Source organism: Psammomys obesus, unplaced genomic scaffold, assembly GCF_907164565.1.
Source record: "Psammomys obesus unplaced genomic scaffold, mPsaObe1.curated_primary_1811, whole genome shotgun sequence".
Classification (NCBI taxonomy): domain Eukaryota; kingdom Metazoa; phylum Chordata; class Mammalia; order Rodentia; family Muridae; genus Psammomys; species Psammomys obesus.
The window spans coordinates 46,319,305-46,331,438 of record NW_026585895.1 but is presented as its reverse complement, the minus strand read 5'-3'; positions in this window follow the sequence as shown (position 1 = coordinate 46,331,438).

Here is a 12,134-nt window from a genome sequence, read left to right as displayed (position 1 = left end):
GATGAAGAGAGTGTAGAACGTGGCAGGAGGATGTGGTGGCGGCACTCACCGCCGGCTAGCCCAGAAACAAGGGCAGCAGTGCTCAGCAGGAATGGCTTCCTGTCATCACTCGTTTCTCCCTGGCTTCCCCCTCTCCCGCCCCCTTATTCTTTAGGGTGAAATGTGGGCTGGGGAGATGGCTCAGGGGCTCGGAGCACCAGCCACTCCTCCAGAGAACCCGGGTTTAGTTTCCGGCGCCACATGGCAGCTCACAACTGTTTGTATCTCCAGTTCCAATGCGCTCATCTGGCCTCCACAGGCACCACCTAACTGGCCTCTCAGACACCAGCTCAGGCACCGTCCCGGACTCCTGTCCCAAGCCCCAGGCCCAGGTTATAGTTCCAGTTCCCATGCCCAGGCAGCAAGCCTAGGACCTGACAATGGCCCACAGACATGCCACCCTAGGCGTTAGTTCCTAGCCCCAGCTCCCAGCCTTGTCACTCAGGCCAGGCTCTAGGGGCAACTTAGGCCTAATCTGAACTCCAGATACTATCCTCAGCCTCTATTCTGGGCTCCGGCCCTAGGCCCTAAGACTAAGCACTATTCTCGGCCTCGGATCTAAGCTCCAACACCAAACCCCACACCACACCACAGGCACCAGCCCAACGCTCTAACAAAGGCCGCAGCCCTGAGCACAGGCCCTGCCTACTGGCCTAAATGTCTATCCTAGGCATCAGCCCTGGGTTCTGCCCCAGGATCCTATGGCAGGTTCTAGTCCCTGGGTTCAGCTCCGAGCACTACACCAAGTCTCTTGCCCACTGTTCAGTCCCCACCGGAACCCCAGACTCTGCATTCAGGCTATGTATGGCCCTCGTTAAAGCCCAAATCCTGGCACAGGCCCCAGCTCCAACCAAAGCTTCATCCTATATTCCTCCTTAGAAGCCACTCCCAGGAACACCCCCAGACACTAGCCTCAGAATGAGTTCCAAATTCCAGCCCTGTAGTCTCCTGCGCCAACCTCAGACCTCAGTCCCAGGTACCATCCCCCAGCCCCAGCCTCTGCCTCCATCCTTAGACTCCTGCCTCTGGCTGTTTGTAGGATGCTTTCAGGGCATAAAGGAAAGCTTGAGCTGCTCCCCCACCCCCCACACTGCGTTGGGGCATTTGCCTGCCTGTAACCCCAGCAGTGGCATGCGGCTACACGCAGGTCCGAAGGCACATGGGAGTTCAGGACAGCCTGGGCTAGAGATTCTGAGTCAAATAAGCAAGTAAACACAGTGAGAGCCTGTCTTGAAAGACAAACAGATGATACTAACTTAAATATATACATGTTACATACATGCAAATAAGCACACAAAAAGACACTTTTGTTAGTCAAGCAAGGGGGGAGTGTGAAGTGGTGATGGTAACCAAGGCAACCACAAATAAGACCCATTTCAGCGCCAGACCTGACCAGCTCACGTTCCTGAGTGAAAGATATGGCAGAAGTGTGTGAATTCGCAGACTCAGCACGGTCTGCCTCAGCCTCTGCCGTCCTGCACAAGAAGATGAGGTGTCCAGCCTTCAACCCAGCATCATAGACACGAGTGTGAGCTGTGGTCCCAGGAAAAGTCGTACCCGTGTTGTAGGTTCTGATGACTGAAGGGAGTTCGGTGATTGTGGAAGTTGGAATGTTGCAGATCCATAAGTGAGTTAACACTGTCTTGAGCCCTTCTCCTTCTTCTTCTCCTCCTCCTCCTCCTTCTTTTCTTCTGTTCTCTTCTTCTCTTCTTCTTTCTTCTTTGAGACAGGGTTTCTCTATGTAGCCTTGGCTGTCCTGGACTCGCTCTGTAGATCAGGCTGATCTCAAACAGAGATCTACCTGCCTCCCTGGGATTACAGGGGTGCAACACCATGCCCCACTTGTCTTGAGACTTCTAACTAGCCAATATTGCCCTCGTCTGTGTGTGACTCACAATCCCTGTGAAGGTAAGTCTTTCTGGACTATGCTTAGACTACTGGCTTCTCCCAACACGAAAGCCACAAATGTCATGAGGTAGTGTGGAGAGCTGGCAACAGAGACATACCCCTGCTTGCCGTGACGAGGTCACTTGCTGTTTCTGACCAGCTGTTTGAAAAGCATCTTGATACAAGCTTTTCGTTCTTCTGTTACTTTAATATCTTCACATTGGGATGTGACATGGGGCTACCTGAATCTGTGCTCACTCATATTTGGCTCCAGGATGAACTATCTTTTATGCCCTTTTGAGGGGGAATCTGTGTTTTTATGTCAACATAAAGAAATAGGGAAGACAAACAGAAAAAGCTGCTGTCAAGTGACAAAGGCAGGTCAAGAGTTAAGAGCACCGCTGCTTTTTCAGAGACCCGGGGTTCAGTTCCCAGCACCCACACGGCAGCCTCCTCCTCTCCTGGCTTCTGTGGGAGCCAGGTATGACTGCGGTAAACAGACAGACAGACAGACAGACAGACAAAGCAGTCCTACACACGAATAAAATAGGGAAGGCTACTCTAGTTCAAGGTCATTCTATAGTACATATGGAGTTTGGGGTAGCCTAGGCTACAGGACACACAAAAACACACACACAAAATACTAAAATTAATGAAGTTTTTTAAAGTTTTATTTATCTTATTTGCTTATTTTTGAGACAGGGTTTCTCTGTATAGTCCTGGCTGGCCTAGAACTCGCTATGTAGACCAGGCTGGCCTTGTCTCCTGAATTAGGAGAGACCCACCTGGCTTTGCCTCTCAAGTGCTGGGATCAAAGGCTGTGCCACCATGCCTGGCTAGAAAAGAAATTTTAAAAAATATATATTAGGTAGGTTTGGTGGCACATACCTGTAATCCTAGCCCTCAGGAAGCTGAGGCAGGAGGATTGCTATGAATTTGAGGCCAATCTGAGGTGTCATAGAAATGGGTTGGGAAGAGGTATCGTGTTTAATTAAACACGGTTTCCCAGCCACACACACTCACTGCAGTTAGACTCGGGTGTCAGCCCCCGAGACCCTATTCATGAGCTCTGCCAGCTGTAATCTGCTTTGTCTAATACTGTCTTTGCGGTGTGGCAGTATTTGTTTGGGGGTTGTTTTGTTTTTTGTGTGTTTCTGGGGTTTTTTTTTTTTTTTTGTTTTGTTTTGTTGTTTTTTTGTTTTTTTTTTTTTTTTTTTTTTTGGTTGTTGTAGGATATTTATTTGTTTTGTTTGAGTCAGGGTCTCACCACATAGCCTTAGTTGGCCTGGAACTTGCAATATAGCCTGGGGCAGCCTCAAACTCACAGAAATCCCTCTGCCTCCCATGTGCCAAAATGAAAGTCCTTTTCACCAAGCGCAGCCCTGTCTTGTGTTTTAATTACTTGGATGTATTTGGAAGACCTTAAGGGCTAACTTCTGCCTCTCACCCCAAAGATGTGTTGAGAGCCTCACCCTAATGCCTGTGTGTGGGTTCACTGGCAGCTGCCATCAAATTAAGATGAATCCAATTTGATTGGGGTTCTTAGAGGAAAGGACAGACAGGCTGGGCATGGTGGCGCACACCTTTAATCCCAGCACTCAGGAGGCAGAGGCAGGTAGATCTCTTGGTTTGAAGCCAGCCTGGTCTACAGAGTGAGCCTAGGACAGCCAGGGTTACACAGAGAAACCCCGTCTTGAAAAATTTGTTTAAAAATGGGGGTGGGGAGGGGAGACCAGGGTACAGATTGGAAAGATGGCCCATGTGATTTGCAATCACAGACAGGAGTGGTGCCAGCCGAGGGTCACAGAATGACGGACTCCACCATCAGGGTCTAAGGAGAGGGAACAGTTCTGCCCAGTGTAGAGGGAGGGTGACCCCGCTGGCACCGTCATTTTTGACTTGGCCTCCACAGCTGTGACAGGATACTGCTGTTGTTTTAAGTCATCCATAATGTTGGCTTGGAACCTACACTGGTCACCCCTTACCACTGCCCCCTTGCCCAGCATGATGCCATCTGGCCTTGCAGAAGTGGGCAGCTTCTAGCCATCCACCTGGGGTCCAGTGTTGGACCCCGTAGGATGGGGGCCTCTCTACTGTGTCTCTGAGCCACACAGGCCTACTGTGGCATCCACCAAGCTTCTGGGTGCTCCCTAACCTTTGCAGGCTTTGAAGACACCCTGAGGCTGAAGGTAATCTCAGCGATTGTGGGAACAAGGACAGCATGATGAGGGCGGGGGTGTCTGGTCTCCCGAAGGCTCAGCTATCCCACTCCAGAAATGTCCTGGCCGCGGGTTCCTTCAAAGCCTTGACTCTGATGGGGGCGACACTGTGGTCATGGGATTACATCAGTGGAACCCCAACAGATGGAGGAATGCCCACAGGTGGCAGCCAAGCATGCCTAGGGTGCAGAGACCCCTTGGTGAGAGCCTCCTGGCCCAGGGCCCCTCGGCCTCTCTTCATATTTTCTCTTCTCCCTACTCCACTCTTGACCCTGGAGCCTCTAACTCTGTCAAATAGATTCGCCAGCCTGGAAGGCAGGTTTAGGGACTGCCCCTGAACTTGGGATCTTCTAGAAAGGCAACCAGGCCAGAGGGCAAATAGAGCAGGAAACCAAAAGGCTGAGCTCCCCTGCAGTACAGGTCCTGTGTGCATGTGTTTCCGGCACACGCGTGAATCAGTGTGTCCCTAGGCTGGCTGCAAGGAAGCTCTCTCAGTGCGAAAGACCTGGCCCACCAAGTCCACTTCCATCGGCACCCTTCTGGGCCTGTCAGTAGTGATCACAAGGATCCCAGGCTCTGCTCCTCCAATGGGAAGGACTTCCCCAGCCTGGCACTCAGCAGCCTGTGAACTTCCAGGTAGAGAGGAAGAATTAAATGGAAGGCGCAATAAGAGTGAAACAATTAGAATTTCTGCCTCATTATCATGGTAATCTTATCAGTCGGATAATGAGGCATTAATGGAGACTTAATGTGCATCTCATAACAGAATCCCTTGGAGAAAACACACAGGGAAATTGCTGTAAACCCACTTAATGATGGAGAAGTCCCCAAACACCATATTCCAAAGGATGAAAAATGCAGGATGTAAATGAGCAAGAACCAAGGTCAATAATGCCGCGGGGACGGCCCTAATGGCAGATTTGGAGATATATGTAATAAAAATTGCATGTTGCTCTTAGATCTCGCCCTCTGTTGTTTTCAAATGTGCATTCCTAGTAATGAAACACAGAAGCGCAGACAGAGTGATTTGTATGTTTGAGAAGCCATGGGGGGGATGGCAACACGTCTAGAAACACATCAGGACCCCCCCAGGGAGCCCTGGGAAATGGGGTGTTTTACAGAGAGGCCTTCCAGGGTGTGGGGAGCCCCCTAGTTGGGGGTAGAGAGGAAAAGTGGATCCAAGGTCAAGGTCATCTGGGAAACACCAGCAGGGAAGAGGGGGACCTTAGCACTCAGCTGGGAACAGAAGAACAGTAGAGACTCCAGCCAGCGGGAGAGGCTCTCAATGGAACACCTGCTGGGACAGAGGCTCTGCAGCAGCATCCTGTCAGGATGACCCGGCTTGACTCCACCCTGGGAAATGGGAGCAAATAAGATCTCCAGAGGCCTGAAGCGGTGCATGCCTGTAATCCCAGCACCTGGGAGATAGAGACAGGAGCATCAGGAGTTCAAAGCTAGCCTTGACCAGACTGGGCAACATCGTGAATTCAAGGCCATGCTGGGCTACAGAGAAACAAGAACCTTCCTCACAAGAGGAAAGGAAAGGCACGGGGATGGAGGGGAGTTGGGGGGAGGCAGGATTTGAGCTCTCTAGTGTCTGGGTTACTTCAGCTGAGAACTTGACACCACCTGACAACGGTAGGCCCGATCAGCTTGGCATGTATGTGGGGGATTGCCCTTGTTTCTAACTGACTAGGGGGCCCCAGTCCACTATGGGCGGCAGCATTCCTTGGCCGGTGGTCCTGAGCCATGCAGAAACAGTTTGCTGGGCCAGCAGACACCGTTCCTCCATGGTTTCTGCTTCAAGTCTCTGGCCGAGTCCCTGCCTTGGCCTCTCTCAGCAACCGGCTGTGCCTATGAAACTGAAACAAACCACTTCCTACCCTAAATTGCTTTGTCCAGAGTATTTCATCTCAGCAACAGAATGAAATTAGAATAGAGGGATGTAGCTCAGCTAATAGAGTGTTAGCCTCACGCAGGGATGGACACTACCGCCAGGACCACACACCTCAGGTGTGGCGGCGCATGCCTGCGATCGCGGGCCTTGGAAGGCAGAGGCAGGAGGATTAGAAGTTCAAGGCAATCTGCCACTTCATAACAAATTTGAGGCTAGCCTGGGATACCTGAGACCTGTGGTGGTGGTGGTGTTATGGCGGTAACAACAACAATAACAGTAGTGGGCTGGAGACATGGCTCTGAGGGTGGGGGACCTTGCTGCCAAGGCTGCAGACCTAAGTTCCATCTGATACCCCCATGGTGGGAGGAGATAACCATCAAGGCATCCTGTGGCTGCCACACACAAATGAGCAATGTAACAAATAATAATAAAACAGTGGAAGACAGAAAAGCTTGCAGCAGAATACGAAAGCTGCCAGCCCTCAGACTCACAGAGGACAAGTGACTAGAGGCCTGTGCCCTGCCGTGGCCCCTCACTTCACACTTCTCGAATTGGCAGGGTGGGCTCCATCAGGCGCTACAGAGAGATGGAAAGAGAAGCCCATGGCACTCTCCTGTAAGCCAAACAGGCTCTATTGATGACGGAAATGCCACCCTTTGCTTCTCACCACAGTCCGGGAGACTCCCAGATGGTTCCAGATGTTACAGGTAAACACCTCTCTTCTTGCCCTAGTGTAGGAGGCTTTAGGTAAGGAGAGCATGCTGGGACCAACGGTGTGCAGAGACCAACTGTCTTGACTTGCCTGGGACAGGTCCTCAACAATGTCACATCTAGAGAAATCCTCAACCCTGGGCAAACGGGGACAGCTGGTCACCCTATCAGAGAGCGGAGGCCTGGACTCCATTCTAAGGCGGGAGGCTTCAGCTGTGCCCAGCACTAAAGAAGGGCTCGGTGCTGAGTGTGGGAAGTGGGGAGACAGACCCGGGGCCCTCTGCCTCACCGACAGCCATTCCTGTAAAAGGTCAGAGGATGCCAAAGAAGGTGTCGCTACACAGCAAATGGGACAGGCACAGGGCCGACCTCCTTCCCTCTGCCTCTCGGAACCTAAGGCACCCACTTTGCAGATGAGGAAACTGGGATTCGGGGTGCTGACAGGACTTGCCCAGTGTCACCAGGCTGAGACAGGGAAGAAGGATGACAAGACCCTGTGTGAGGACAGACATGACCCCTAATGAAAGGGTCAGCAGAGCTTGAGAAAAGGCGGGAACGGAGCAGACAGCCCGAGCCTTGCAGCTGTGTTCCGTTTAATCACAGACTGCAAATTGAATGAAGTGAAGACAGCGCTGCCTCTTTGAATTTCCCCCAGGCCCTGTTTAATGAATAAATAGGCATGATTTGTAATTAGCTTCTCCACTGTGCGAAGCTTCTAGAGCACCTGAAGCGAGTTAAGCCCCCTGCAATCTCGCCGGCAGTATTAACTACTAGACTCTCCCCTTCCTGGACCTCCGTGTGTGCTCGCGCGTGTTTGTGCGTGTGTGACCAGAACGATCAGCTATCGCTCTGCAGTGGACATGTTGAGAAAAATTTTGATTTGTGGGGCTGGAAAGAGGAAGACACAGAGCCCTCATCGGCCGTGCCTCCCGGCGTAGGCTCTGTGAGTGCTGTTCTCCTCCACCAACACACAAAGCAGCAACCCCTCTCCCCCCTCATCCGGCCGTTAGGACCCCCACCACCATTGACGGAAGGGTGCTCTGGTCATTCAGGCCACTTCACTGTGAGGTCCAGGCTGAGCCAGAGGATCCTCCCCCATCTGGGCCAACCTGCTCTTGAGCAAGCTGTCGTCTGTTGGCTTGTCGGTGCCAAGCTCGCTGGCATCCTGTGTCATTTATCCTGTAATCAAGGCTGCTGGTCTGTTTTTGCCTGGTGCCTGTGCTAACCATGTGGTGGGGCTGTGATTTCGAAGCCTAATGTTTCCCTGCTCCGGGCTGGTGGGAGGGACCCTGGGCACAGGTAGCTGGCTTGATTGCTGCCACGTTTTCTACCCAAAAGGGTTCCATTCATCTTCATCATGGACTCAATCTGTGCACGGAGAGGGGGCCGCCGCCCCGCAGGGCGCTCCACCCAGCCACCTGGAGGCTCTCCTCATCTGTCCTTCCCCTTCGCAGCCATGTTTGTATTCCACTACCCTTCTGCTTTCCCCAGGACCTGCAAGGAACACCCCTCCCCCGGCCCTCCAGCCCCTGCAAGCAGCCCGTCTCCCCCAGGACCTGTCTGGAAGTCCAGTGCCAGCCAGCTGCAGCAAGGAGGAGGTGAAGGTCACCTGCTTGCTCCCTTCTGCTGTGTCGCTGACCCTGCTAATGTACCTGGGCCACGAGCAGGCCCACAGAGACTAAAATCCAGTTTGACTTGTGGATTCCTGCTGGATGCCAGTCCTAACACTGGGACACTAAGAGTGTCCATCCCTGTGCCAAGGGACACAGACAGAAGGAGGTCACAATGGCGAAGATCATGAGCCACTGCCATAAAAACCACTCTCCACAGCCTGCTCCGCCTGCGCCCTGGCTCCCCTGATCCTCCACAGTCCTGTTAGACCGCCTTTGCAGAAGGCAGAAGGGGTCAGAGTCCTAGGTAGCTAAAAATAGACCTGAGAATTCTTGAGATCTGGATTCGATTCCTGTTTCTGCCTCTTTCTTTCTTGTCTCTGGTTGTTTTGCTTTGTTGTCGTTTGGTTTTTCAAGGCCATCCTAGAATGAGTGCTTTAGACCAGGCTGGCCTCGAACTCTCAGAGATCTGCCGGACTCTGTGATTAAAGGTATGTGTCACCATTGCCCAGATTTTTTTTTTTTTAATAATATCTAAGACCTATTCATGTTTCTAAATTATTATTATTTATTACAATTTATTCACTTTGTATCTTGTTTTGTTGTTTTAAGATAGGGTCTTATGTAGCCCTGGCCTAGAACTCACTATGGAGATCAGGCTGGCCTCAAGCCCACAGAGCTGCCTGCCTCTGCCCCCAGAATGCTAGGACTTAAAGCTGTCTGCCATCATGCCCAGGCATCATGCTCAGGGTCTTAAGTAGCCCAGGCTACGGGAACAAACTGGATAGCTGAGAATGACCTTGAACTTCTGATCTTCCTGCTTCCACTTGCCAAGTGCAGGGATTATAGACATGCACCACACCTGTCTCTCTCCCTCTCTCTTTTAAAAATAGAGAGTCATCAGAGCTAGGAATGGCAGCACACACACTTTTAACTCCAGCACTCAGGAAGCAGGGGTAGGCAGATCTCTTGAGATGGAGGCCAGCCTGGTCTATACAGTGAGCTTCAGGACAGCCAGGGCTACATGATGAGACCCTGTCTCAAACAACAAAGTCCATCAGTGGGGCTGGAGAGATGGCTCAGGGGTTAAGGGCTGCTCTTGCCGAGGGCCTGTGTTTGAGTCCCAGCCCCCGCATGGTGGCTCACAACCATTTGTAACTCTGTTTCCGGGAGATCCAACACCCTCTTCTTGCCCTCATGGGTACTGCACACACGTGATGCACAGACATGCACTCAGCCACACGTATACACATACATTTAAAAAAAAACAAGTATTTTCAAATAGTCACCAGTAGGGAAATAGATAAATTATATCCGTAAGATTAGGTCATATTGCAACCATTTAAAATTGAGGTTAGAGCTGCAATAGAATTATTTCATGGTGAAAATACTCACTTGAGGGCGCCTCTCAAACAGATTCTGTTCTGAAAATCATGGCATCTGGTGACCTACAAAGTCAGCCCTTCATTTCCGTACAGCTTTGATGAGCTGCCTCTCGTCTCTGAGCCTCCCTGGGTGCCATGGTTGGTTTTATTTTTTTTTAATTTTTATTTTTTTAATATTAATCACAGGTTATTAACTTTGTATCCCAACCATAGCTCCCCTCTCTCATTCCCTCCCAATCCCACCCTCCCTCTCTCATCTCCTCCCTGCCCCTTTCCAAGTCCACTGATTGGGGAGGTCCTCCTCCCTTTCCATCTGACCCTAGCTTATCAGGTATCTTCAGGACTGACTGCAAAGTCCTCCTCTGTGGCCTAGCAAAGCTGTTCCTCCCTCGGGGGTGGGGAGGGGAGATCAAAGAGCCAGCCACTGAGTTCCTGTTCCCCTTACTAGGGTACCCACTTGGATACTGAGCTGCCATGGCCTACATCTGAGCAGAGGTTCTAGGTTATATCCATACATGGTCCTGGGTTGGAGAAACACTCATAGAGGATTCCCGTGCCCTGATATATTTTGTCCTTGTGGAGCTCCTGTCCTTTCCCGGCCATACTAACTCCCCCTTTTATCCTATGATTCCGTGTACTCTACCGAATGTTTGCTGTTTGCTTATGAGTCTCAACATCTGCTTTGATAAGCGGCTAGGTAGAATCTTTCAGAGGCCCTCTGCGGTAGGCTCCTGTGCTGTTTCTTGTTTTTTCCTACTTCCCATGTCCATCCCATTTGTTAGAAGTCCAATGCCACAGAGCCTACCTGATGGTTGGTTTTAACTGTCAGCTTGACACATTGTACAAGCTCCTGGGAAGGTCTAGGTGAAGGGTTGTCTAGACCAGGCTGGCCTATGGACTTGCCCGTGTTTGTGGTGGGGGAGTCTTAATTGGGCTGTTCGCTGTGGGTAGAGCCACCTCGAAGGTATTTCAAGGGCTGGGCCCTGGGCTGTACAGAGCCAAGGAAGGGGGCTGTGCCCTGCGTTCATTCTCTCCGTTGTTTCCAGTTCCTGGCTTGAGTCTGAATTGTAAGCCACGTAAAGCCTTTCTCTTTGTAACTTGCTTTTTGTCAGGGTGTTCTATCACCATAGTGAAAGGCAAACCAGGACAGTGAGGCCCACAGTGAGGCCCAGGCTGTGGGAGGGACGCGTGTGGCGCTCTGAGCATCGCTCTTGACAGATGAAAGTGGGCTTTAGCGGGGGCAGCACCGCTGTGACTAAACACAGCACCCTCCAGCAGCAGCCCCTGCAGACTGGGCTGTGAAGGCTCCCTGGTTTCGGGATGAACTCGAGGCATGCGACAGCAACTTTGACAGCGCTGTCGTAGATAAGCTTCATACGCTGGGGGGGAATGATGTCTGTCTCGCCCGACGCGGGTGGGCAGGGAGGAGCCTGGTGTATCCGCGTGTGTGACCTGTACACGGTTTGGGGTCTGTGTGGAGCTGTCCCGGTGCAGGAGGCCGGGAGCAACCTGTTCAGCCCAGACCCACAGGGCCTCCCAGCCGGTGCTTTATACCCGTCCTTGGCCACAAGGTGTCACCCAAGGAGCGGCTGAGCGGAGGCCTGGGAGGAAGCTGCGGAGACCACGGTAGATCTCCGCAGAGCCCTCAGCAGACGCCGCCTAACCTGAGCGAGTTCTACCCGGGCAGATGCGTTGACGCGCTGGACACGGCTACGAACACGCGTGCGGGGGCCACGGAGACCCCAGGGGCGCTGCGTGGACACAGAGGGCGCCAGGCACTGCCTCTGATCCACGCCTTCCCACCTGGTAATTCCCAGCAGGCCCAGGTTTTTTCCCGTGCAACTCTCTACCTTTGAGTCCCAGCAGGGAAGCGGGACTGGATGGGGGGGGGCGGAGGGAGGTCGGCGCATGCGCAGCCTACCTCGGAGATCTGGACGCAGAGGCTGTCCCCGACCTGCCTTCCCGGCTCGGACAAGGGATGTGGCGCGGATGTGCAGGCCCGGATGCTAATGCACCTGCAGCCCACCTGTACACACTTGCAGCCACCAGCGCCAGGAGAGGGTACGCGCATGCTCTCCCCAGAAGCTGGGAACTGCCATTGACTGCAGTTTGGGGAGGAGGTACCTGAATGACAGGTCTTTGCCTCAATTTGAAAAGAAAATCTGTGCTGTCCACCCCCAGCAGCAAACATCTGGGGAGGTTTGCCTGTGACTGCAGGCGAGCGGAGAGGAGCACTAGACCACAGCTGCCCTGAGTAGGGACGAGGTCTTCTTTGGAGAGGGCAGGAAGGATTCACCGGGTCCTCCGAAAGGATGTTTACAGGAGACAGAGGTAACAACCAAGGCGGAAGGGGCAACTCTGAGCGGCTGGAGGAGCTGTAGGAAGA